The sequence below is a fragment of the Lethenteron reissneri genome, chromosome 35 (genome assembly GCF_015708825.2).
Source record: "Lethenteron reissneri isolate LAM-NWPU_2019-01 chromosome 35, ASM1570882v1, whole genome shotgun sequence".
Taxonomy (NCBI): domain Eukaryota; kingdom Metazoa; phylum Chordata; class Hyperoartia; order Petromyzontiformes; family Petromyzontidae; genus Lethenteron; species Lethenteron reissneri.
Window position 1 is genome coordinate 2413380 of NC_083813.1, and position 25427 is coordinate 2438806.

General features: G+C 42.1%; 1 protein-coding gene across 5 annotated transcripts in view; it reads left to right on the forward strand.

The window, feature by feature from the left end:
* Window positions 1–25427, forward strand: part of ADCY2 (adenylate cyclase 2) — a 297759-nt gene that overhangs the window by 35738 nt on the left and 236594 nt on the right. The window contains exon 2 of one of the 5 annotated variants that reach the window (XM_061565555.1): window positions 3119–3230. The exons of the other annotated variants lie outside the window; for them this stretch is intronic. The gene's annotated coding sequence lies outside the window, so the exon portion shown is untranslated. The remainder of the gene's footprint in view (window positions 1–3118; window positions 3231–25427) is intronic. 5 annotated transcript variants of the gene reach the window in all.

Consider the following 25427-nt stretch of genomic DNA (forward strand, 5'->3'; position numbering starts at 1 on the left):
AGCATGTTAATGTGAGAGATTAGCATGTTCATGGGAGAGATTAGTATGTTAATGTGAGAGATTAGCATGTAAATGTGAGAGATTAGCATGTTCATGGGAGAGATTAGTATGTTAATGTGAGAGATTAGCATGTTAATGTGAGAGATTAGCATGTTAATGTGAGAGATTAGCAGGTTAATGTGAGAGATTAGCATGTTCATGGGAGAGATTAGCATGTTCATGGGAGATCGCCGAGCAGCAACCTCGAGGATGGCACACGAGGTGTCTGTGTTAGTGTGAGAAATTGTATCTGTTAATGTAAAAATCAGAGAGCCGAAAATACAACTAACATCGGAAGGTGGTAGGATGGGAACATCACAGCCAGTTATGACTTAAACTGGTTGATAACGTCCTTCCAATGATTGCTCAGTTTGTACCCATCTTCTCGGTTGAAATTGTGTCTATGTCGATATATCTGGATGGCTTCATGAACGAATCTTTGTTGATAGCCAGTGGGTTTGCAAAGTACCTTCGTCTTAGAGAAATCAATTTCGTGTGAGCCCACCGCATTAAAACAATGATCAGCCATGGCCGAGGTATTGGTCCTACCGTGTTTCAGATCCGCCTTATGTTCATGAACATGGTCCGAGACATGTCGCTTAGTTTCCCCAATGTAACTACTGCCGCAGACACAGCTTTGTTTGTAGACGCCGGGGTAATACATGTCAGTGATCACATCCTTCACAGATGGGATTAGATCACGAATTTTACGTATGGTGTTAAATCGAACCTGGATTTTGTGTTTGCTTATGATTTTGGAAATATTTTTGGTGACCCCTGCTATGTATGGCAAGGTGATGGTTTTGATTGGGTCCTCAGAAGGTTCTTTCCCAACGGTTGGGGTGATAGTTTTATGGATTGTGTCGTCTGAATATCCATTCATCTTGAGAGCTTGGTGTACGTGTTCCAGTTCACTGGCTAGGTGGTGATGGTCGAAAATACATCGAGCTCCATGGTGTAGCGTTTTGATGAGGGAATTCTTCTGGGATGGATGGTGGTGGGAGTCAGGTTTTAGGTTGGCATCTGTATGGGTGCCTTTCAGGTAGACAGTGTCCCATTGAGCCATCTGGTCTCTTTTCTAATAAAACATCCAAGAATGGTAACTTGCCATCCTTTTCCACCCAAAAATAACAACTATGTGAGTTGTTATTTTCGGCTCTCTGATTTTTACATTAACAGATTAAATTTCTCACACTAGCACAGCTACCTCGTGCACCGTCCTCTAGGTTGCTGCTCGGCAATCTGCCATTAACATGCTAATCTCTCCCATGAACATGCTAATAGCTCACATTAACATACTAATCTCTCACATTAACATGCTAATCTCTCACATTAACATGCTAATCTCGCACATTAACATATCCACCTTGGCGCGCTCGCCGTGGAGGATGCTCGGCAATCTGCCATTAACATGCTAATGTTTACCTGGCAGCCCTTTGATTGGTGGAAAATCCACCACCGCTGCAGTCGTCGACCACCACTTATAGTAACATTGGCTGGTGACATTTGGGCTACGCCCATTTCAAACCTTTATAAACAGTATGTCTTTAGAAGCTAACCCCCCTTTTCCTGATGACGACCGCTTGTGTTGCGATCGAAACGTCACAGTTTTTGTTATTTTTGTCATTTCTTTTAACCTATCTACGTGACTTTACCGAAAGACCCAAAGAATATGAATTCCTGCAGTCACGAAAGCTTTAAGGCAAGATTTTACTGTGTTTATCTTCCATTATGTATCGTTGCATTGGCATTGCAGATGTAGGTGAATATTCTTTTTAAAAAAATGACATTCACTAATTTTAAAGTTATAATTTACAATGTTTCATATTCCAACTGTTTTATTTCACAAAGTCCAAGTGTTTTTTTATTCTCTGCAGTATTACATTGTGTATCCTACATGTTTACATTTTTTCACGAGTTGGACCATTTCTCAGAGTGTGACTATATTTTGTTCAGTTGCATGGCAACATGTGTTTAATGATGACAGTGGTTAGGTATTCTTCACCTTTACTTATAAACATACCAACACAGTTCCTTAAGTTATATTCCTGCCGTGTTGGGTGGGGTCTTCATTCTATGCCAAAGCTCAACGACCCGTAGACTTCGAGGCTATTACACCATCTCAGTGTGGTTGGAAGCATAGTAGTAGTAGCGATTGGATGGATTTGACCTCGGGTCAAGCTTCTGATCCCTTAAGAGGATCCCGAAGGGTCAGAGTTAGGTGTGGTGAGATTGCAATAGGTCAGACATATCACTAGAACTTGCTTCAGGCTGTCTGGCTGCTGAGGGGCATAGCACTCGGGGTAGAGAGCATATCTGAGACAACCAACTCTATGCTCCTCTTGTGCCGCACCAATATTGAGAAGCCCTTTCAATTAAACGTCTCATGAATCTTAATTGCATTGCACTTTTACGTGCTTTCAATTGGATGGATGTATAGCACTGTACTATAGCTTAAGGTAAAGTATGATTTATGGAAGGGGCTTGGAGCAGCGATTCAGTGGTTTTGAACTCGGCTACCTGAGTGACAGTCGAGAACGGCACTGGTCACGGCTGACATCAGTGGCAAGTGGTAGAGAAACTGAACCCGAGCGGCCCTTCACCAACCTGCATTGATCACCATTTGCGAAGTTTGGTCAAACGACCCCCATGACGTGGCACAGCATGGTAAGGGTCTTCTGTGGTGGCCTAACCGTGGGCCATAACGTTTTATTGAAATGCAATTTTAATGTCATTAAAAAGCACATTAAATTGCAATACTTAAAAAATTGGCCTTGTGACGTGCACTTTCATGTTTCATATCAGCACCGTGAAGCTTACTCGTGACTGTTATCCATATTCAAACAAACTATATCAAAAGCAAACGGCATCAAAGCTGCTTGTATCATTGACACACTGAAAGCAGTGTGCAACTCATTCTAATAGGGCCTCGGGTCCAGGTGGCAACACAAAAAGTGTTCTGTTGCAACAATATTGTACTCTGCAAGTGCCCTTGTTTTCCTCATCTCTGCAAATGCTAAGGTGTTATGCTCTGAGAATGCCCAGAGTAATTTCCAGAAACTTTTCTTTGTTTTCTCAGTGATTCGTTTTTGCCTCTGGAGCAAAGAAATCTTCGCTGTGCCACAGCCTTCCTTGGTTTCTGTTTCTCTCAATGGGGCTTTCCAGCGTTCGGCCAACCATCTCCGAAAAGAGTGAGCATCTTCCATTGCGTGAAGCAGAACTTTTAGGGCCTCAACCTTGCTTTTTTGCAACCTCTTAATAATTTGCTCTTGCTCACTATAGAAAAGGGGCAGGGGGGGGGGCAAAGCATTGGAACGACAGATCGCACACTGCCCCATGAAACCATCTCCCCGAGTTAGACTCCTGGTTATGGTTAATATCAGCACTAAGTGATAAGTGGATCCAGTCATGGATCTTCCAGCCCCGCTGCAATGCTCCATGATCAGCGTGGTGATATAGATAATAGTCACACAACCACGATCACCAGCTACATACCATGGGGATGCCAACAGTGGCCGTAAATTATTATTATAGAATGTACCTTGCAGAGTAAGACAAAATACTACAACAGGGCTATTAGAAAGCTTTCACTGAATTTACTGGTCTCATATACCAAACCTCAATTGTGTCCATTCCATGTGTCAGTTTGTTTAGCTGATGCACACAGATCATCAAGTGATGATTGGTGTTTTCCTCTTGCCACAGTATCTGTGTATAGCCCCACTAGCAAGATGAAGTGAATTCATCTTTGGCATTTTCGAGTTTGAGTGGTGCTGTTTTGTGGAAATTTTTGGAAAAAGCAGTGCTATGTTTGCATGATATAGCGCATAGACCAAGAGGCTTGTCATATATATTATTTGTTTTACCTCTTCGGTGAAGAGCCACGCATTGCCGTTCAATCACAAGGTGTGTTCCATTCTTAGCCATCTGTGTGAGTTGCTACAAAATATTAAAGCAATGCACAGACACCGTTAGTATTTGTGATTTATCCGTTTTCTGCACAACTATAATACATTGCTATCGCCCAAGTACAGTGCTCTTGTGGGATTTTGTTAAAGTGCTGGTGTTCTGTGTGCATCTGTCAGCGGCGATTTGTTTTACCTTCTTGAAAGTTTGTTTTAGCAAATGCAGGAAGTTTGGTGTTTCCAGAAATACAGAATACAAAAACCAACCTCTACTTTTTACTAAATGAATTCAGATGGTATTTTTGTGCGACAAAACTATCTTTACATTTTCAAAAGGTGACAAATGATCTCTCTCTTTCACACAAATTGTCATTTTTAATTGTTATTCAGATCAGGTAAAAGATAACAGCCTTTCCAAGTCTACGCTGTATTTCAATAATGTTTGAATGTAAAAAATATATAAATGCATATGATTTTACAGTAATTCTATAGGAAAGCCTGAATTAGAGTTTGTGTTACTTGGAGGGTGTGAACTTATTATGACCAGGAAGTACATTTCTTCCTGTTTCCTGTTGGAGGACATGGCACCGTGGCCAAGTGCCACTATTCACACACAGACTCTGTGTCTATGGGTACAGTCCCTCATTTTAGGGTGAGTCAAACTAATGGAAGACCACACTAGGTTCAGATGCCAGTTGGCACATGGTGTGTATGACTAGGGCTTTAACACGGGCCACTGATACGAAGTTAAGGCTGGATCAACCTAATGGAATCTAAGGACAACTTTGATGTTGTATTGTACCATTTTACTTAAGTTATTAAACCGTGGCAGCCACTTTCGCATCGATGCGCAGTGCGGCAGCAACCTCACTTGTTTATACTATAAATTACAGTATTTATGCCCACGCTAAACACATAGGTTCTCCATTTAGCCTCATACAGGACTCTATATTGCAGGAGCAATTGCTATGTGAGTGCACAAAGACAAAGGTCCCCCGTTATATCCTTAACAGATTGTTGGTGCAAGTTCTGTTAGCGAGCACCTAATGAAGGCTGGCACAGCACACGCCTAGCCATCCTTTATCAGCCTCGTGGCAATGATTTTGTACATCGCACCAAGTACTCATTTGAGGATGAGTCGACCTTGGGGAAGCCCAGGACGTTTCAGATAGCCGTCACTGGTGTTGGCCATGAGCGGGAATCGAACTCGGGTCATCAGGTTTGTAGCACAGCACGCTAACCGTTTCACTACCGCTCACACACACACGCAAGGCACCCACATTTGCATTGAAAGCAGTAACACCGTTCAATGGGACTGTCATTGTGTCACATTGGCCAGTCCAATGTGTCTCTTACAAATCACACTCAATATAAACAAGATTGAAGTCTGCTGCTGCTGCTGCTACTGGCTGTTTTTGTGAAAACTGTTTCATATTTTCCCAAGCTGCTGGCTGCATCGGAGCTGTCGCTTGCTGGAAGGAAATCGTGAACCTCCCTTAAAATACAACAAAGCAAAACACTAAATTAATAAAAGCAACTTTGTAAATGCTTTGCACTCGGAGTGAGCTACTGGGGGAGCCGTTAGAGGAACAATTCACAGCACATTTGTGATATTCACATAGACAGACATATCATGTATTTACTTAGTTATGTATTCCAAGATTAATAAACCTCAAATGCTGATGAGGGAGATTGTATGGCTGATTTGAATCTGTAATTATACAAAGAGACAATGTACATATTTTACTGCTTCTTTGCAAGTGCAAGGCTCAGAAATCTCTTACCTTATTATTTACAGTTTTAGCGCGGCACTGTGGCGAGATGTTAACTACCTCTCCTGGTATCCATGAGGTCGTGGGTTCGATCCCAACCCTGCCGCCTGTATATTTGGAGTTGGCATGTCTCCCCATGGTCGCGTAGATTTTTTTCTGGGTCCTCTGGTTTTTCCCCCCATATTTAGAAGCATGTGTTTAGAGTATTTGGCCACTATGAATGTCCACATGAGAAGCCACTTAGTTGGGCTATCACTTGTGGCCAGGTCGCTTCTGAAAAAGAGATATATAGCCCAGTGGGCTTTACCTGGTAAATAAAAAGTAGTTCCTAGTTGTATCACCTATATCAAATGAAAAGAAGCACATCTCCATGCTCAAACACACCCGGAGCAGCGCTCACTTATGTTGGCAACCCTAAGATAATGGTGGAAATTCCACATTCCTGTGGCCAGCAGCAAATGCATACATCAGACAAACACTGTAAACTTGTCACAAGCCGTTTCAAGTGGTAAGATTTAGCATCGGCGCAGACGTTCGTAGAGAATGGCATTTACAAAGCAAATTACTGCATTCATATCTGACGATACGCTTTTGACACGAGCAATAGTGCGGCGCATTCACGTGTCACTGTAGATTGCAGAGTATGAAATGGCTCCAGCCGTCAGTACGGCCCATCCCTCGCTTTCATTCGCGCCATTGTGAATGCGTTACGCAGACTGAAAGCCACTCGCGCAGTATTCCCGAGCAGCGGGCCTCATCGTAATTAGTGTGGGGCCAAAGGGATTTTGTAATTTTGTGAGGTGGTGCTGCACATTCGCAGTCAGAGTTCAAATGCCTGCAAGGGCGACATGGCGTATTATCCCCACAGTCAATAAAAGTATCCAAAGGTAAAATTATACCCTGCAATTGCTTGCTCACACCATTGCTGGTGGAAGGGCATTCACTAGAGGGAACTCTAGAGTGTACCTCAAGTGGTTATTTGGTTACTCTTTGGTTCTTTCGGTAAAGTCACGTATAAAGATACAATTATAAATTAAATAATAACATACGACGTTTCGATTGCAACACAAGCAATCGTCATCAGGTATAAATGAAATAGCAACAAAAATCTAACCAGAAAACTATAGACAGACATATAAGCAGACAGATATCACCAAGATACATAGAGAGAGAGAGTAACACATAGGCACAGAGAGGGAGATCGTCTCTGTGGCGAGGCCTTAAATAGACAGAGGGGGGCGGGGGCGGAGAGAGGGAGGGGTTAGAGAAAAAAGTTAACATGTCAATGAGTACGGCGACGCGTGGTCAACTACGCAAGCTTGAACATTAGAAAGAGGGAGAAAGAACACACTAAATTAAATAACCTAGCAAAATATCGAAATGTTATGTAATACAACACAGAGAGTCGGTCAACAACCAATTAACGCATAGCCTGGTCGATTACGTATTTCAACGATTGCTAAGTTAGAATTTAAGTGTGAAAATTCCAAAGAGAGACAAAACATAAAATAAGAGGAACGGAGACACACAGACAGAGCAGAACATAAGAACGACAAAAAACGAGTGGAGACAGAAAAAATACACTAAATACACAGGCAGAGAGAAAACTCTCTCTGGGTTTTTTTTTTGTTTTCTCTCTCTGCCTGTGTATTTAGCTGAGAGGATTGATCAGTTGCGTCAATTGACTGGCTGAAATTGTAATCGATTTTTTTGTAATCGGAACCTCGGGCCCATTTCATGGCAGTCGCCCCCCACATCCAGCGTCAAGCAGGTGAGAGATGCAGACAAGATCACCCAGCCCCGCCCATCATCTCCTGTCCAGTGGCACACGTGGCAACAGAGGTGAAACTATATATTTTTTGTTACCAGGTGAGGCCCACTGAGCTATTACCTTTTTTTCAGAAGCGACCTGGCCACGAATGATTGCCACAACTTTGTGACTTAACATGTATACATTTATAGCAGCCATGTTGATTCTAAATTTAGAGGGAAAAACTGGAGGAGCCAGATAAAAAATCCACGCGACCACAGGGAAAACATGCAAACTCCAAATATACAGGCGTCAGGGTCGGGATCGAACCCACGACCTCCTGCATTATGTAACAACTTAATGTGCAAATTCATGAACTAGATTTGTGAACAAGGTACAGTCGTCTCGAGGATAACAGTGCCACATCAGTTAACGTTTTTTGGTTAATGTTTCGCCTCCTATAGGACCCCCGTGGTTTCGACTAAAGTACATTTTTGTTAATTAACGATATATTTACATTACGCACGCGGGCGCTAATTTCGGCCAATCGGAGAGCTTGTATGTGGGGCTGAACATGACCTCAGCCAATCAGCGACGCCCATTTATGAGCGTTTAGACCTTGACTGGCTTTGTCTACATTGTTTTCTGTTTTGGCAGTGGGAACAGCTCTCATATACGATTAACAGTTATTTCTGTTAACAGTAGTTTTCGTGGAACGGATTAAAAAAACCGAGGGACTACTGCATGGAAAGGAAGAGTGTAGTGAGGAAACCCTCAGTTACCCAAGGGGCTAAATATTTGGATAAACAGCTTCCCTCATGCCAAATGAGCATTCTTCACGTGTGATAAAGAAATGTTTTACTTGCCGCGCTGCACGAGGATCTCCCCAACATTTGTGGCATTTTTGAAGGTCCCAGGATTGCACCAGTTAGTGTCGCTTTCGCCACTTTAACGTGTCGCAGCCTGCATGGATTTCGGGGGCCTCTTTCGATCCCATTTGCATCTTGGCATTTGGAAAATGAATGTCAAAGAAATTGTGCTTACCCAACGGCCAGAGAAATAATTACTCCATAAATCAATCATTTCCATGCGTGTAGTGCGATACCAGTGTTCGACGGTGGCCAGCGGGAGTAACTGCTTGTTCCCTGCTATTTTTAGGGGAGATGAAGTCCCCCAGGTGCAAGCTCCATCTAATTACCCTACTTTCCGTTGCTCTCCTATTGTGATAATTGATGTCGTGTGCGTCAGACGTCAGGGCAGAAAAAAAAAACTTTATGTCTGATGATCAACTTTGACCCGAACGCAATTTGGTCCGCAGCTTATGAGAAACGCAGGCAGGGCTCTCATCTGAATTATAAAAAAGTGTGTTTTTTCCCCGATTTAAATATTGCATGTCAGGTGGCTGTGTGACTCAGAGGTTATGGCACTGAGCTACCAGCGCTGCTGAGACCCTGGGTTCGAATCTGCCCAGCCACCATTGATTAAATTGTGTTCTCAAGTCTAGTGAGTTGATGATCTCTACTCAGTCAGCAATGACTGCACATTCTCATATGAAATCTCATTGTGTACTTAAATTTCGAAATCTTCCAGCTCTGAGAATGAAGATATTGGTTTGACTGACACGTCACAAACAGTCGAATAACAGAGATTGTGCAAAACTTTGACCCCGATGCTGTAAAGGATTAAAAGTGCCCCCACAGTAACCCTGTGAAAATTTTTTCCAACAGCTTTTCTCTGAAACACGGGGTAAACGTCTCGAAATGTTTTGAATGGAAGTTTCTTACAATTACATTTTGGGGTGGGGGGGGGGGGAATGTATGAAAAAAGCTATTGCATTGATGTTTTGTATGTGCTGGCTAATTTTTAAAAGTTTTATATTTAGCTGGTCAAAATCCACAAAGCCATGTAGGTTTGTTATGTATCTTTCTGACCACACAGATAACAGATAACACTGTAACATTTTTTTTTTGTTCCTGGGTAGTAAGTGTTATTTTCTAATTGCTTATGCCTCAAAAGTACAGAAAATGGCTATTATTCCCCACAAACTTTGATTTTGTTACCAGGACAGTGATATCTTGAAATTTACCTATTTTCAATGAGAAAACGGGCAAATTTGTGCATTTTCGTGGACCTCCGGAAGGTGCTGATGCCACCACTGCACATCAAGTTTGGCCTTATGAAACTATTTGTCAGAGCTTTAGATAAGGAATCGGCAGCCTTCAAGTACCTTCAAGACTTCTTCCCTAAGCGGTCTGAGGAAAAGGTCAAAGCCGGTGTCTAAGATCCTGGAGTGCAATGAATTCCCCAAGAAGCTCACTAGTAAGAAGAAAGCAGCTTGGAACAGCTTTGTCGCAGTGGTTCGTGGCTTCCTGGGCAATCGCAAGGTCGAAAACTATGTGGAGCTGTAGGATGTCCCTCAAAGTCCATATCCTTGATGTTCATCTTGATAAATTCAAGAACATGGGAGCATACTCGGAGGAGCAAGGCGAGTGCTTCCACCAGGATATACTGGAATTTGAACGGCGCTACCAAGGACAGTATAACGAGAACATGATGGGAGACTACATTTGGGGGCTGATTCGTGAAAGTGATTTACAGTATAATCGTAAATCTCGAAAAACTACTCACTTCTAAATCTGTTGTAGTAATTTCTGTATTACTTTAGTATAAATACATGTAAATTTTGATTCATATGTTGTTATTTTCTGACTTTACGTGAACGAAAAGAAACAAATTCGCCCGTTTTCTCATTGAAAATAGGTAAATTTTAAATACCACTGTCCTGGTCACAAAAGCAAAGTTTGTGGGGAATAATAGCCTTTTTCTATACTTTTTAGGCATAAGCAATTACGAAATAACACTTACTACCCAGGAACAAAAATTGTGTTACATAGTGTTATCTATTAGTTGTCACTGATGGATATCTTGTGCATAACTTTTTAATGCTCAGTAATAAGCATACACATCTCCCCCCTTAACCATTATATAAGGTCGTACCTCTTGGAACTTCTCTTCACTTCGGATACAGATATTTTGATGTGACAGTTTCACCTGAAGACGGAGGCTTGTGTTGCCTCCGAAACGTCGTGATTTTATTGTTTTTATTTTTTTTTATTTGAATTTCATTTTTTACCTACGTGACTTTACCGAAAGAACTAAGAGTATGGCCCCATGTCCCAAGATACTAAAATAATAATATTGGAAACCCAATGCATGATTTTAAATATGTAGATTAAATGCATTGTAAATACAAGTCAACTCAAAGTGTGTCCTAGTTCATATGAGGTGGGGACCGTGCTCATCTTTTGACAGCCTTGAGAGACAGTGGTCGAAATTTCACATTTCTGTGGTAGGGGCCAGATTTACAATAGGACAAACACCGAGTTTCTACAAATTGCTACCCATTACATTGTTCTCCAAGTTGTGCTTGGCTGGGTTTAACCCTCACCATCATATGAAGACACAATCTTATAATTGTGATTTTAGGTTTCCTCCCAGCCATATATAATTACTGTATTACATAAATAATGTAGCCATTTAAAATTTGCATTGATGCACAGACAATTTGCTGTGTAAACTTGTATTATTGTTTTAGGGGCGCCACGGTGGAAAGATGTTAACGACCTCGCCTGATATACGGCTCGTGGGTTCCATTCCGACCCTGACACCTGTTGTATATTTGGAGTTTGCATGTTCTCTCCATGGTCGCATGGATTTTTCTCCGGGTCCTCCGGTTTTCTGCTCCACATTTAGAAACATACGTTGAGAGTATTTGACTGCTGTAAATTTCCACTTGATAAGCCACTTGGTTGAGCTATCATTTGTGGCCAGTTCGCTTCTGAAAAAGAGCTAATAGCTCAGTGGGTCTTACCTGGTAAAATAAAAGTTTTTAGTTTCGTTCATAGTTCAAGTTTATTACTGTAAAGAGAGGCCATTGCCTGAAAGAGTAGCCCATGATATATTTTCTGTGAGAGGTCATTAGTGGTGATGAATGTGGTGAGCTTTTTGATGTACAGTATGCTTGTTTGTCTCTGCCAAAGCAGTCCTTTTAATATGTTTGGTTTTGACTGTTAGCTTGAGTTTTAAATAGAATACCAATACCAATAATGCCCCTGTTAAATTTCTTCAAGAGTTTCATATTAAGAATTAGATGAGGCTGGTTTTACCTTTTTTAAAATCACATTCGAGAAGTATTTTGATAAATTATTTTCCCCTACATTTATTACATCTGGAGTACTGTACCTACATCCATTATATTTAAACGCATACAGGGAAACATGTAAATAGGTTATTTTCATAGTCTGCAACAATTTAAAACGCCCTCGAGTAACACACCAACCTAAAACTGCTATATTCGTGATTGAAGGGTTCTGAGATGGTCAAGATAAGGGAATGCAGCAAAATGGGTTTCTGATGAACCTATATGGATTTTTGAGTCTTATCAATATTTGATTTCACCAGTAACTCTGCTTTCCTCCCACACATTTCTTATTAAGGACGAGGCAATGAAAGTATGCGGTTGTCTGCAGGGCTCATGTAGGCTCACTCGGCTTTAAAATGAGTAATACTAATGACAATTATTTTCCCAGAAAAGTCCTCATTTAAGTCTCAAGATTTTCTCAGGAGGGTTCGGCATTGGGATATTTGCCCAATACCAAATAATGGGTGGTTTGTAAACATAAGTAAATGGGAGTACTGCAGAGAGAAGCCACACACTCGTGGCCAACGCACAATCTCACACCCTGTCCAAGCACTCCATCCTCCTTAGCTTTTCAGATCTGATGAGATTGGGCGCATTTTGTTTACTTAAAGTGATTTGGTCACAGACTTAGTACCTAGTGCCATATCTGGACATCGGAACTGGGGGAAACAAAGGCACATAACAGTGCGGTGTGGCCACTACACCTTTGCAGGTGCTGTGCGAGCTTTAACAGCTACTTGCAATGTGAATGTGTTTGTCTAGGATAAAGGACTTTTATAATACTAATTTATTCATAAGTAGGTCATGAGTTGGTCTGAGGATGGTTGAATTCAGCACATTAAGTGGAAACGTATCTCAGTTTGTACTCCTACTGATTTAGACTGCAAAGTTATAGATAAATGCATCTCAATTTGCTTTATGCAACAGACCAACAGCAGCCGTGACACTTGTCTTTGAGCCCAGGGTTTGCTTACTTCAATACAAACTCCGCCACCATGAGCAATATACTTGACTTTCAATAAATAGGCTCAGCATCTGTTTCATGTGTGTGGCTGAGCGATAGCCTGTGATGCTGTCATATCACACTATATTAGAAACAAAAATAAGTTTTGTTACTGGCTGACTGGCGTACAAATGCCCATGTCACCAATGTCACCGCTTACATCTGTGTGATTACGTCTCCCGGCTGGGTATCCCATGGAAATGCAAGGCCAGTGCTGTAAATAAATAAAATAAAATGCCGCGTAAATGTTTCATTAATGTTAATAATAGTAAATAAGAAATAATATTTTGTACTGGATTCCAAAAAAAGTTTTGCTGGCTGGCTGGATAGCAGGATGTGGTGTCCAGAGGGAGGGAGGGTTTGCGGATGGACATGTTTTCTATAAAATATCACAAAAAGTCTAAGCCGGTATAATAAATGGCATTGCCCTCAATAGTTTACCATGATTGAATGAATGACATGTATGCTGAACTTCATTCGCACTATTACATAGCCAACCGTGGGAATCAGAGGTGCGGTATGGTCGTAATGAGGTAGGCTACACCAATAGTGTGAAGATGTTGGAGACTCCATTGATTTCAAATGTAGGGAATGGAAGTATTTTGGAGGCAACCAAAAACTAAGACTCAAATTATTGTAAATGCAAATATGCATTTCTGACAAAAATACACACTGCCAATTGTTTCCTTCTGAATCCAGTTTTAGTGTCGTGATTTTTTCACTGGAGGCCATTCATATGATGCCGTCATAGCACATCCAATATTTTAAATGTATCTACAAATCAACGGCAGCCCTATAAATTCATACAATAACTTTGTGACTACTATGTACAATAACTCTGTTCAGCTGGGTGGAACAGTGGTTAAGAGAGCTTGGATGACAAAATAGGTCACAAGTTCAATCCCGGTTGGGAGTCTACTCAGCTAATCACTCCTCTGGGTTTGGCAAACACATTTTGCACTTTGTGGGAAGCCTAGAATGCTGTGGAGAAACCGGCCCTTGCTCGAGGGAATTTGGATTTTTCACTGCTGACGCGAGGCCACCTACAGAGATAAGCACAAAGTCTACGCTCGCTTAGAACAGCGAAGACGCTGGTATATTCAGGAGGTTGTGGTGACATTGTGCACTGGTAAGCTATTTTATTCGTATTAAAAGGTAAAAAATATCTTATTTGTATGAACTGTGCAATTCTGTAAAGCCACTATCGCCACAGGGCATTGTGTCTGGGAGACAAAATGTGGATTCAATTGCATTCTGTTACATAATTGGTGTGGCTGAATTTTTTCATTTGGGCATGAAATTTGCTTTTCCACCAGAGGGTAAAAGGGTGGGACTGGGGGGGGGGGGTCTCGCACGAAACCTCTGCTCCACTGAGGGCATTGGTTGCTTCATTTATCCAATCAATGTTGACAGTTCACATTTTCAGGTCACCCCCATGCCCCTGCAATTTGCATGCAGTGTACAGGGTGCCATTTTAGAAATATTCAACATCACTGTGTGGCACACAAACAAATGAGGTTAGAGACTTTGTGGCAAGTGGTATGGGAAGGGTGAGGGTATATGCATTTAAATTGTTATATTGGACTCACTTAAAAGGTATATGTATTCTAGATTTGAAGTTGTCGTGACTGCAAGGATCCATACTCTTTGGTTATTTCGGTAAAGTCACGTAGATGAAAAATAATAATAAAAAATGTAGTTATTTTCATTTTATTATTTTTATTATTATTTTTCTTTTTCATCTACGTGACTTTACCGAAAGAACCAAAGAGTAGAAATGGGGAGCAGTGGTGTTGCAGTTAGATGAATGTCTGATCCAGTCCTGTGCTTATCCTAGGTCAACTCGGCCTCAAATGAGTACCTGGTAGAATGTGTAAACATCAGCACTTGGGAGACAAAGGCGACAGGGCGTGGTGCTTGCCACACACCCCCTCGTCTGACGTGCCGGCCTTCATAGGTGCTCGCTTAGAGCACTTGCCCCAACAGTGTGTTCAGGCTACACGGGGGATCTGTATCTTGTTGTGTACATGCGCACCTGCGATATGTTCCAATCATTGTCACCTGATTCTGTCTTATTCTGTTACCCTATTTTAATTCGGTCCAGTGTCATCTCTTTAATTCGGTTGAACCTTTTAAGGTTCATTATCTCTCTTTTGCAATAAAGTCCTAAATCCCCAGAGCTGCTTAGGGATATATATTTTTTATAGCGTAGAGTTGGGTAATTTTATTATTCGTGTTGTGGGCTGTGTGATGCCCAACACACTGTGGTATATTTGTCCAAATAATTGCACTGGGTGTTGTTGACATCCTTAGAGCCTTGAGCAGTTCCTGGAGGCAGCAGCACCATCATCAGCAAGATTTGGACCGCTGGAATCACACCGACTGGGCCATTGTTGAGGGCGCTGATCACTAGGCTGGCGACCCAGCTGCATAATTTGAATAGGTCACGAACGTCACGTGGCTTTTTGAGCAAGGCATTCCGATGGAAATGTCGACTGCTTCCATATTCAGCAGAAAATGAATTGACATGTTTTCATTACCGCATGCATATTTATATCTATTTAATTTGAACATGAGTTTAAGGTAAAGCGGTAAAAGTGCACCCCTGCAGTTTCTTGCTCATGCCACTTGTTAGTGAAAGGGCCTCCCCCAGAGGGAGCTCTAGAGAGCCCCTCTAGAGATGATTTGGCCTACTCTTCCATGCTGGTCAGATGGTCTTGGTAGAGGTTGTGAGTGCCTACACTTTACCCGACCACACATGCTGATCGACTTGCTGCAGGATACCCGGCTATACTGCTTAGTGGACAGAGACGGAGTGGTGGGTGGGGGGGATTTAAAAAAGTTTCCCCATTGTTTCAACTGCTGCATCGGTAGATTGCACCGAACTATCCACCTCTGAATCGCAGTACTCGATTGCCACATATCGATCAGCTCATATTGGTCCGTGTGTATCAGTATATGCTAACCATTACACCCTGGCAACATCTTATTAGGTTAGTAAAAACATTTTAGAATAATATTTTTTATAAAAAGACTCATTTTGCTTGAAAGCCAGGAAGCTGAATACTTTCGCAGCCTGTCGGAATATTTAGCTAAATGTTGTTTTACACAGATGATTTGTTAATGGCTTTCTCCCTTGAGGATGAAAGTGATCAGCCATGTGTGAATACATGTTGTCAGATGGGTCTTCCCCACTAATAAAACAGCCTCGGTTCACTTAGACCATGATGAATAACTTGTAAGAAAGCATTCCATTCTCTTATACAATGCCAGTTGCCGTGGCAGAGTGTGCCTGAGTTAAAATGCTGGTTGATCCAGTGCATCGTTCCCCTGGGGTCAATAATGAGTGGCACTTTGTGAGAAGGCAAGTGTCCTGGTTAAGGATAGGATTGTTCCCACCATAGGAGTTTCAAATTTGCACCACAAGCTCAGACATAATGACCAGCAGATCAGAGCACTGCCCCATGCAAGTGTAAGCATGGAGGCATTTAGATTGTCTGCTTGTGTAACCCATGCGTGTATTTTCGTGGTTGTGTGTTATGTAGCTCTCCGATGTGTGTGTGTGGGTTATAACCTGTGTTGTTCGGCACGATTCTTCATAATTTCTCACACTTCACCCCACGTGCTGCGAGCGTCTGCAACGCTTGTGGGGCGAAATACCAGGCATTGTGCTGGACAACATGCGGTGTGACCAAGAGACGTAATTTCCAAAATTCACATTGACAAATTTTTTTTGGGTACGACTACCAACGCAGTTATACCAGAAAAGAGTTCAAATATTAATTTTGCTCAAGGCCACGGAAACCTCGAATCTAAGTTCACACAATTCGTCTGTCGTCTCCTAGGCGTCCGTGTGTTCTGAATTGAAGCAATGCAGTGATTGATTGTAGCCGGTCCGCGGACACGAGGAGGCGTTCAGCCGACGTCAGCCAGCAAACACACCTTCGGCAGTCTCAGCTGCCCACTTAGTCTTCCAGCGCACGCAACAAAATTAAGTGTCAATGCTGTAATTTCAGAATTGGCTCGTTGCTTCCGACTAATACCCACCCTGTCAAGCTCGTGCCACACGCGTAATCCCCGGGTGCTTGGCTTTTTTTAACGTGGAAATTTGCGTGCGCCGGCCATGTGGCACAATCAGATGGCTGGCTTTGCAGCATCGTACGGCCTTGGCAGGCAGCAATTGCAGCTGTGCAGGTGAAGAGGCAGCCAGAGGATACATTCAAGAGGATTTTTTGTGCACCAAATGCCATTATGGTAGCCTGACTATCTACCTGTCCTATACAATAGTGGTTAGGATATAATTGTCAAAGTGCTCCGAGTTTTTCGTTTTTCATACACGGTGATAATTAATATAATTATACTGATGTATATGCGGATAATGTATATTATCAAGCAGCACCACCCTGTATTTGTTATACCTGGTTGAGGTTACTGGCCAGTACGGGATCAAGTCATTTTCTGCTCTAGTTGTCATGAGCGCACTCTCTCAAGGTATCCCCCGCCTGTTGTAAGCTTTTCCCAGTGAAGCGGTGTCCTACAGACTTGTCCGCCTGGTAGTACAGACGCCCAGGCCCATTGGCAATGCTTTTTGGAGGGAAGGCTGCCTCATCAGCAGGTGTGTGCGATCTGGAGTCATCTGTTGGGGGGATACAAAACGTAATGAGCAGAAATGAGGCAAGGGGGGCCGTCCATAAATGACGTCACGCGATTTTGGACGATTTTGACCCCCCCTCCCTCATCGTCACACGGCGTCACAATAGTCAGACCCCCCCTCAAATATGACGTCACAAAGCTCTGCCCCCCCCCAAAAAAAAATACAACATACTTCAAATCGCTTTAAACTATTGTCATTGTAGTGCGTATTTAATGTGGTGCTGCACTCTGATGTTGTAGGAGAAAACATTTATTAAAAAGTATCTTTAATTAAGTAGAACGTGTTTATATTTATTTAAAGTTGCACATTTTGATGTGATGTCACATTTCTCAAACACCCCCCCCCCCCTCGTCACACATCGTAACAAATGTCTGACCCCCCCCCCCCCCCTAGGTGGGTGACGTCAATTATGGACGGCCCCTAATATTAGGAGAATACATTTTCTGAGCTGGTGTGCACGGCTGTCTTTTATAACTTTCTCCTGACGAAGGTACTGCTACCACCGTCATTCTTTGTATATTCAAAATAGCAGTTATAATCATAATGCCCATTTTATATTCTTTGGTTCTTTCGGTAAAGTCACATAGATGGGAAAAAATACAATTAAAATAAAGTCAATAAAAATATCACGACGTTTCGATCGTAACACAAGTGGTCGTCATCAGGAAAAGGGGTTAGCCTCTAAAGGCAAACTGTATATAAAGGTTTGGAGATGGGCATAGCCCAAGTGTATCAGCAGCACCAGCAGCATGGGCGGGGCACCAATGCCAATGCAGCAGCAATGCCAATGCAGCAGCAAGCAATGCAGCAGCAATGCCAATGCAGCAGCAATGCCAATGCAGCAGCAATGCCAATGCAGCAGCAATGCCAATGCAGCAAAGGGCCGCCAAGAAATCACTGCACCCCGCTCCACACCCCACACTGCTGACGGTGGAGGTTGATTGACAAGAAAGCACAAGTCAAGTCATGACCCAAAGTGGTTGATGACATCTTTCCAATTATTGCTGAGTCTATAGCCATCCTCTCAGTAGAAATTGTGTCTATGTCTGTATATATGGATGGCTTCATGAACAAATCTTTGTTGATAGACAGTAGGCTTGCAAAGTACTATCGTCTTAGAGAAATCAATTTCGCGTGAGCCAGCTGCATTAAAATTATGATCGCCATTGCATAAGTATTGGTCCTACCGTGTTTCAAATCTGCCTTATGTTCACGAACACGGTCCGAGACATGTCGCTTAGTTGCCCCAATGTAGCTGCTGTTGCAGATACAGCTTAGTTTGTAGACGCCGGGATATTGTCCTTCACAGATGGGATCAGATCACGAATTTTATGTACTGTGTTAAATCGGACCTGTATCCTGTGTTTGTTCATGATTTTGGAAATCTTTTTGGTTACCCCTGCTATGTATGGCAGGGTGATGGTTTTGATTGGATCCTCAGATGGCTCCTTCCTCACGGTTGGGGTGATGGCTTTGCGGATCGTGTAGTCAGATGATGAACGTGTCATCTACGTACCTCTTCTGCAAGGATGGATGTAGAGTGGATGTCTGGATGGCGTCCATCTAAAAAAAAATTTCCATTAAAATATTGGCTACAACCGGAGATAAGGAAGAACCCATTGGGGATGGCTTCAGTTTGTTTGTAGAATGTTCCATTATAGGTGAAGTATGCATTGGTGAGACAGTGTCTCACCAGGGCCGGTACATCAGCATTCAATCCTTGTTGGACCAAATATTCAATGATTGCAATGGTATCGGGCACAGGAACTTTGGTGAACAAAGAAATGACATCGAAACTGACGAGTAACTGATGATGACATAAAGATTCGTTCATGAAGCCATCCATATATACAGACACAGACACAATTTCAACTGAGAGGAAGGTTATAGACTCAGCAATAATAAGAAAGATGTCATCAACCACTTTGGGTCATGACTTGACTTGTGTTTTCTTGTCAATCAACCTCTACCATCAGCAGTGTGGTGTGTAGACTGGGGTGCAGTGATTTCCTGGCAGGCCCTTTGCTGCATTGGCATTGCTGCTGCATTGGCTATTGCTGCTGCATTGGCATTGGCATTGCTGCTCCGCCCATGCTGCTGGTGCTGCTGATCCACTTGGGCTACGACCATCTCCAAACCTTCATGAACAGTTTGCCTTGGGAGGCTAAGCCCTTTTCCTGATGAAGACTGCTTGTGTTGCGATCGAAACGTCGTGATATTTTTATTCACTTTATTTTCATTACTAATTTTTCTATCTACGTGACTTCACCGAAAGAACCAAATAATATGAATTCCTGCAGTCACGAAAGTTTTAAGTAAAAATATAATGCCCATTGCTAAATGGCCACCACTAATGTATAGTTGTGCCCACCTCTGTATTCTATTTACATTTAAAAATAGTAATTAAAATAATTTCCCCCCCAAAAAGTCAACAACCTGGTAGTTAAGATGATGCAAAATTGCATTGCACCGATAGATGTTTGGTATGTGCGCCGTGATGCTAGGACATGGGGGCATTCACAGCAACGGTGACTACGTTTGAGAAGACACAGCCCTAGTGAACCTCAATTCTTGTATTTGAGCCAAGGTCACCAAAGAAAGTAGGTTTCTTGGGATCGAGTGGAAATGTCATGTGCTCGGAACTGAGTAATGGCAACTTATTGAATTTGACAAAAGTAGGGAGACACATTTCAAGCCGGCTTGCATTCCTGCCTTTCAGGAGTTCGTGTATTATTCCTTATGTGAATATTTGTTGCAGCAATAAAATATGTTGAGATGTTCCCAGCACCTAACCAAACTTGGAGTGCAGATTTTAGTACATTCGCTGGTTAACATACATTATGAATAAATGGTTTCTGCATACACGTGGTGTTTTAATGTCGTTTAGCGTAATTCGGACCCCTTTCCAGCCTGAATTGTCATGTTACAGCCTGTCGGGTCTTCCATCTCAGCCTGTGAAGGTTTTGTCATAACCCTGCTTCAAATAATACACATGCCAAAGCTCTAGCTATGGAAGACATGCATCACACTGAATATAATTAAAAATCCATGCTTCGCAGTGAATATAATTCACATAAGGGATGTATGACAAAACGGCTTGCTTGGGCTTATTCGTAGCAGCTCATGCAAGATTTAATTCACCGTTTTATTTTTGATGGGTCATTAGGCATATATAGCATTTTGAGATAGACAACCACAGTTGCATTTATGTGACTCAACATATGCAAATGCTTTTCGTAAATCCTTACCCTTATGTACATGTATGTTTACCCCAAGTAACGATATGTCTTTTGGGAGCACTGGAAAATACTGTGGTTGGGTCGCAGGGGGGGGGGGGTGGGGGAGAAAGGGTGGGTGGGGTCACATGTTCTAGGCATGTTATGAGATTATATCATGGTACCGTTTTGCCAATATCAAAGTATTAAAATAAGAATATGTTTAACCCTTTCTGGTGTTAAGATGTTGTGCTGTTCGCCTTTTGGCGTTCTCCGGTCTGACACTGGTGAGACGAGGCTATAGAGAAAGCTGTCTCTGGTGTAGGTCTATCAGTTTCAAAGGCAATGCGTATATTATCAGAGCATGATTGTTTGAATGCATGTTCACCACACGTACGTGTGGTTAATACAGACCTGATTCCTTTCAAGATGTATCTCTTTGGTGTTTGAACATCTTAACTCCTGTTTTATTGTCAGAAAGGGTAAAACATATTCTTATTTTAATATGTTTGTGATTATCAAGTAATGTCCATGCGTGTAAAGTAAATAGCTAATCCAGCCAAAGTGTTGCTACGTGACCATAAATAACAACAGTGCATGGTTAAAAGTGTTTGTGGGATGAGGCTGGAGTTTATATTGAGGCACTGAGCGCCCAAAGAGAAATGCAACCTGCCACCCAAATGACGTGGTGGTGGTGGGTGTGTGTGTGTGTGCTTCTCTTAGTTGCCGTGCGATAGTCGCGCCTGAATGCTGCAGCCTCGACGACGATGTTGTGGGCCCAGCGATCCACAGAACACAATGGTCTAACTCCTGCAATGTAGTACCGATTTGATCGACTTCGCCTCGGTAATGGCCTGTCAACCTTCCATTGAGAATGTAACTCTTAAATTTCCATAATAGAGGTGATTTGGTTATTTCTAGACTTGAAGCTTTCGTGACTGCAAGGAATCATATTCTTAGGTGTTTTCGGTAAAGTCACGTAGGTAAAACATCAAAATTAATAAAAATAATAAAATAAAAATAAAGATCACGACGTTTCGGAGGCAAAATGACGGAGACTTGTGTTGCCTCCGAAACGTCGTGATCTTTATTTTTATTTTATTATTTTTATTAATTTTGATGTTTTACCTACGTGACTTTACCGAAAACACCTAAGAATATGATTTGGTTATATCGCATAAATATAAATGTGTCGTTAAACCCGCCACCACCCGACACAGCCAATTAGAAAGGTTTGTCAAGTATAAAAAAAACCCATGCCATTTCGTCCCTAGTACAGCATACCGATGTTTTGGAGAGTAAACCCACAACATTTATAATACACATTTTTATCTTACTTTTCCCAAAACTGTATATAATTATATACGTGAAAACATGGCAGCCTCTAATCTTTTGGCAGCTACACATCTTTAAGGTTGCTGAAACTCTGTCTGCAAGCCCACATTTCAAGCAGTAAACTCGAGCACGTATGTAATTAGAAGTCGCGTTTATTTTTTCGATTTTGTTTGCCAGTGACTGCTTGTTCATGAAGTGGATTTGTGCCAGTATTATTCCGGTTTTCAAGGTTTGCTTAGAACTGCACGCACTCACACGATGACGAAAAATAATAATTATAATGTACGAATGGTATTAAACACGGTTTCATCTTCTGCATTGGTGTGAAAAGTTCACGGTGCTGTATGCAAAATGCAGGCGTGCCTCGACACAGACCAGTGTGCCGTGGTATTTTCGAATTGATCCACAGAACATACGGGCAAATGATATTATAAGCAACAGATACGTAGACCCACGCACACCAACGTAAAACAATTAGACATTGAAATAAACACAGTTGATGAAAGGGATGCGTTCTACAAAAAAACAGGCGTAAAACGAATTTCCGTAAATCAGAAATGGCTTTTCTTATTACTTTAATAGGGGAAATTAGGGATGTGTTTCGGACAGTCATTCCAACTCTACTCCTAATCTAAAAATATACACCTATATCACCTTTCAAGATACGAAAAATTTACGAAAGATACGAAAAAAATATTATTGAATAATTAATTGAATACTAAAATAATTCCCCTTTTCAGGGAACTCACCAAAAGATTGGCATGTTGGACTCACTGGATAGGTGATGTAGACGCGTTACTATTGCACTGCAGGGATATTCCATAACACTGTCACTATTTATATTTGAACTGTTAAAAAAGGTAATAAAATAAATAGTTCGTCACTGTGGCAGATGGATGACGCAGCCTCCGGGGTGGCTCTCGTTTGATGATCCTGTGGCACGTGCCGTAGTGAAATTTCGTTAACGCTGAAATTCGATTTCGTTGATGGAAAAGTGTTTGTAATTTGTCAATTGTGTTAACGCGAAATTTCGGAAACCCAACATTTCGTAAATCGAAGGAATACCTGTACCCTGAAATGGATGGGAGGAACAGATGGCCATTCTAACAATTACCAATTATACGCACAGACAGCCAAACACACGCAACAAGAACCGCTATTTGCCAAGTGGTGGTGACGTCACCACAGCGCCTGTGCCAGGCGATGTGCACTTTAAAGCCACACACGTGCATTGCCTGACACACACACATACCACACAAAACACACAACTCCCCTCTCTTAGTTCGTTGCAAGAGTCCGTGTGTCGCGTGTGGAGGAGTTAAACCCTGAAGTCTCACGCTTCTGTGAGTCTTGACGAGGTCTGGGGAACACGTCGTGATCAAGGGGGAGAGAACAACACACGGGGATGGTGGGAACACCACATTTCCAGGACGGCGCAAAGTCTGCCTGTAGCGCCGTGTATCGCTTGAGAAAGAGACACGCGCACACACACACACATCATCATGATCATAAGCCATGATCAATGCACCGCTTGATGGAGGGCTCGCGGCGAATGTTTTTTTTCGGTTCGGTGTGCCGAGAGGACCGAGCAAGCTCGAGGATGTGGCGTGGAATAAAAGAGGGTCGAGAATCTCTGCCATAGGCTACTGAACCGAAAATATTTGCTCATGAATTAACCAGCTTAAAAAAAGAAACATACAGTGCGCAGTGCATTAACCACTGTTTGGTCAAGGATTGTGACGTGTGCATGTGTCTTGTCTCACTGAAAATCCAATGCTACGAAGGGACATTACAAACGGGTTGTTGCCACCGATCTATTTCGGCAGCTTCGTCGCACTTTTTCGAAGTATGGGATTCAACCGGATAAAAGTACCACATTTTTTGTGGTACTTACGGTCTAAGATTGTTGTTATTATTGGTAGGAACCATCAAATGTAAGGTGTGTGTGCGCTGTTTTACAGCACATTATTGCTTGTACCTTTAATGTAGGCCATCTCTATCTTGTGTAACACGTTTATATAAAACATTAAAACAAATGTAATGACACTTAGGTTAAGGTTAAACATTGCTTTAATTTGGTGTGCATATATTGAATGCATTTTACAAGATAATGCATAATGCAAGACATTTAACATTGCAACACAATATAGAAAGAGTTAAATGTAATTTCAGGAGTGAGTCACAAATGGAAATAGCATACGCACGTTGTGTATACAGTCATCGACTTGTGAACAGAAAGTATATCTCAGTAACATACCAGATGAACATGAGTCACCTGCTGGTCTAATGTTTGACATTTCACAGCTACAGCTGCAAAGTTCTGTATATTCCATTGACCTCTGCACGCACACTCCCGTCACCACATCCTCAGTGTGATCCAGACTGGAATCGAAGACTTGCTCTCCTTGGGGAGGTATTTTTGATTCTCTCATGAACTGAGCTTGTCTGGTCTATAATCTCTGAGGCGTGGTAGTTGTACAGATCCATGTCTGGATGGTGCTGCTGTGCTGCATGTCCTCGGAGGGACTAACGTCACCACATTGGATGGAGCAAAAAGAAAGTTATTCTGCAAATAAACGAGGAATCCATGGAAAAAGATTCTGCCAACCCAGGCCACTTTTCAACGGCGCTCAAAACGCGTCGCCTTCCAGTCTGCGATCTGCACTTACGGAAAATTGGCCCAGCAGATATATGCCGACCCCAGAGGCATGGGGTTGGAGTTTGGACGAGGGAAGCAAGCCTTGGCTTCCAGTCTGGATCACACTGCCCCGTGGCTTCCAAAGCGTGCAACGTACTCGTGAAGTATGGGTGTGTAAAAGCGAGAGATGGCGTGGTGACTGGAGTGTGCGTTCGGAGATGAGTCACTGGAAATTTACGTAACTTTGAAGCTGCATCTGTGAAACTGCAAATGTTTGAGCAGAAAGTGACTAATTTTCACATGCTATGTTACTGAGAGACACTTTATGTTGACACTGCGCGTGTATGCTATTGCTTTCTGCGACTCGCCGTTCTCTCTTGTTACATTTAACTGTCTCGACATTGTGTTGCAATGTTGAAACGTGTTGCATAATGCGCTATCTTGTGAACTGCCTTGGATAAAATGGAAGTATTGTGGATCAAATGAAGTCGATGTTTAATCTCTATCTAAATGTGTCATCACTTTGTTTCATGTAAAATATAATAAATAAAATATTCGTGGCATTAGGTGGCCTACTTCGATTTAAAGCTTTCGTGACTGCAGGGATTCATCTTCTTGGTTCTTTCGGTAAAGTCACATAGAAGGGAAGTAATACAATAATACAAATAAAACAATAAAATAGACGCTGTCTCCCCGACAGACTTGGTCTTCACCTGAGGACGGCTGCTTGCGTTGTGGCGGAAACGTCGTGAGAATTATTTTATTATGTTTTATTTTTATTATTGTATTACTTCCCTTCTACGTGACTTTACCTGAAAGAACCAAAAAGATAGGTGGCCTACATTCAGGTAAAACATAATAACGTGTCTTACCAAAACTTACAATTTTAGACCATCATGTTTTATAATCTAGCAG